The 2,521-nt window shown below is 44.1% G+C and overlaps 1 pseudogene; it reads left to right on the top strand.

The window, feature by feature from the left end:
• Nucleotides 1-1,153, top strand: part of LOC107158721 — a 72,457-nt pseudogene extending 71,304 nt beyond the window's left edge.
• The last annotated feature ends 1,368 nt before the right edge of the window (nucleotides 1,154-2,521 follow it).

The following is a 2,521-nucleotide window of genomic DNA, read 5'->3' as shown; positions in this document are numbered from 1 at the left end:
AGATTGCAGAATCACATCAGTTACACATCCATTGATTTACATATTGCCATACTAGTGTCTGTTGTGCTCCGCTGCCTTTCCCATCCTCCACCCTCCCCCCTCCCCACCTCTCCCCTCCCCTCCCCTCCTCTCTCTCTACCCCCTCCACTGTATAACCCTGAGGGTCTCCTTCCATTTCCATGCAATTTCCCTTCTCTCTCCCTTTCCCTCCCACCTCTCATCCCTGTTAAATGTTAATCTTCTTCTCCTGCTCTTCGTCCCTACTCTGATCTTAGTTACTCTCCTTGTATCAAAGAAGACATTTGGCTTTTGTTTTTTAGGGATTGGCTAGCTTCACTTAGCATAATCTTCAAATGTAAGATTTAAATGAATTAAAGACCTTGTAATTGGAGAAGAAATTTTGAAACTGCTAGAAGAGGGAAATGTTGGAAAACATCCCAACATAGTTGTATACAATGACTTTCTCAATAGGATTCCTAAATCTCATAAGATAATACCAGTGATTATTAAATGGGATGAATTAAATTAAAAATCATTTACACAACAAAATAAATTAAGATTGTGAAAACAACTTGCAGAATGGGAGAAATAATTGCCAGCACTGGCACAAAGTCATGGAGAAGAGCCTTCTCTTCAAAAAACTTTTGCAAACCCCTGGTTTTTGAATAACTGGTTGAAGATGCAGAGACTGTTGAACTTTGTAGTGCTCTTAAGAACATCGTGGCCTTGGGAGCTGGATTCTGCCATAGCCTCCGCTTTGGAAACAACACCAAAGCCGCCATCATCCGCCTTGGCCTCATGGAAATGATTGGTTTCGCCAGGATCTTCTGCAAGGGCCAGGTGTCCACAGCCACTTTCCTGCAGAGCTGCGGGGTGGCTGACCTGATAACCGCCTGCTATGGAGGGCGGAACTGCAGGGTGGCAGAGGCATTCTCCAGAACTAGGAAGACCATTGAAGAATTGGAGAAGGAGATGCTGAGTGGGCAGAAGCTCCAAGGACCTCAGACTTCTGCTGAAGTATACCGCATTCTCAAACAGAAAGGACTCATGGACAAGTTTCCATTGTTTAACCTCCGTGTATCAGATCTACTATGAAGGCCGACCTATCTCAGAGATGCTGTCCTGTCTCCAGAGCCATCCAGAGCACATCTAACAGGAATCACATAATGGGCTGGGGAGAGTTCTGCCTCTCCCGCCAGTTTTTTGGGTTCATGTGGAAACCAGCACTTGGCAACAAGAGATTTGCCTGATCGTGCTCCCAACACAGACATGTATGAATTGTAACAGGTTCATTTTTTAATTAGAGAGGCAGTTGGTTAGCTAAGCTGTACAGGGCAGAAAGTGCTGCAGTTGCTATACCTGGTCATCTGGGAGTTGCCGCAGTCCGGCTGCAGCAGAAAACCCGGGGGTGACTAATAACTTGTGTACTTGATACAGCAGGAGTAGGAGCCCTTTATTTCAGGACAGGAGCAGTATTTATACATTCCACACAGCTTATCTAATTAGCATAAACTAGATACATCAGTCAACCAATAAGGAATCTCCACACTTAATGGCTCGGTTTTGTCACTTCTCAAACCACTCCCTCTGGCATTTTGCCAGGCACCATCCAGACTTGTTTACGAACTTTAACATTCCCCTGGCAAAATGCCAGGTGTTATTTTGACTTGTTTACAGACTCTAACAGGGAGTATAGGAACAAAGTCAGGAATGGAGTGTGGCACTCTCCACCAACCAACATGTGGGAGGTTTTAAGATAGTACTGGGCTTTTCTGGCCTTCAGCTACTTGATTGTGACAACTGTCCTGTGCAACCTTTCCTAAGGTCACAGGAAGACATCCTGCCACTGAGGTGTGTGGGGGTCAGGGTCTTGATGATTGCCACACCAGTGGTCCACAATCAGGTAATATCTGCTTCATTTTTGGAATCCAGTTTCTCAGGCCTTGCTCTGGACCCATGAGGTCAATCTCTGCTTCAGCACATCTTCTGTGTATTTCTAATGCTTACTCTAATTTGAGAACTACTACTTTCAAAAACTTACTTTATCCTGACCTGTCACACATTGTGCTCTACAGGAAGCAAGCATACTACATAGACTCCAGGGGTTGTTCCAGGAATACAGGAGTCTTGGGGAAAGCTGCATTCGTCCATTCCTCTTGAAGGGGTAAAATGTATGTTAGTGTCCGGTGAAGTTGTTTGCTTCACCCAGCAAGTCCCAAACACCTGAGGTTTAGGGAGATGTTTTAGCAAGGAAACTTGCCAAAGTTACCAAGGAACACTGTTGTAGGCTGAGGTGACTTTAAGACAGCTTCCTGCAAGAAATTAGCATAAATAGCAATCTGTGGAATTGTGAGTTCTGAACTTTTGCAGTTCAGATCAGCCATGAATCTTTTATGAAGCTTTAAGGTGACACTGTTAAGTATAAACAAGTCTACTTGTCAGGCTCACTGAAACCCACGTTATGTGGAATAAGTGCTTTTAATTTTAGAATTAGAATGGAATGACTGTACTCCTTAAAATG

Source organism: Marmota marmota, unplaced genomic scaffold (assembly GCF_001458135.2).
Source record: "Marmota marmota marmota unplaced genomic scaffold, marMar, whole genome shotgun sequence".
Classification (NCBI taxonomy): Eukaryota; Metazoa; Chordata; class Mammalia; order Rodentia; family Sciuridae; genus Marmota; species Marmota marmota.
The sequence above is the reverse complement of the archived record's forward strand: the minus strand, read 5'-3'. Positions and strand labels throughout refer to the sequence as shown.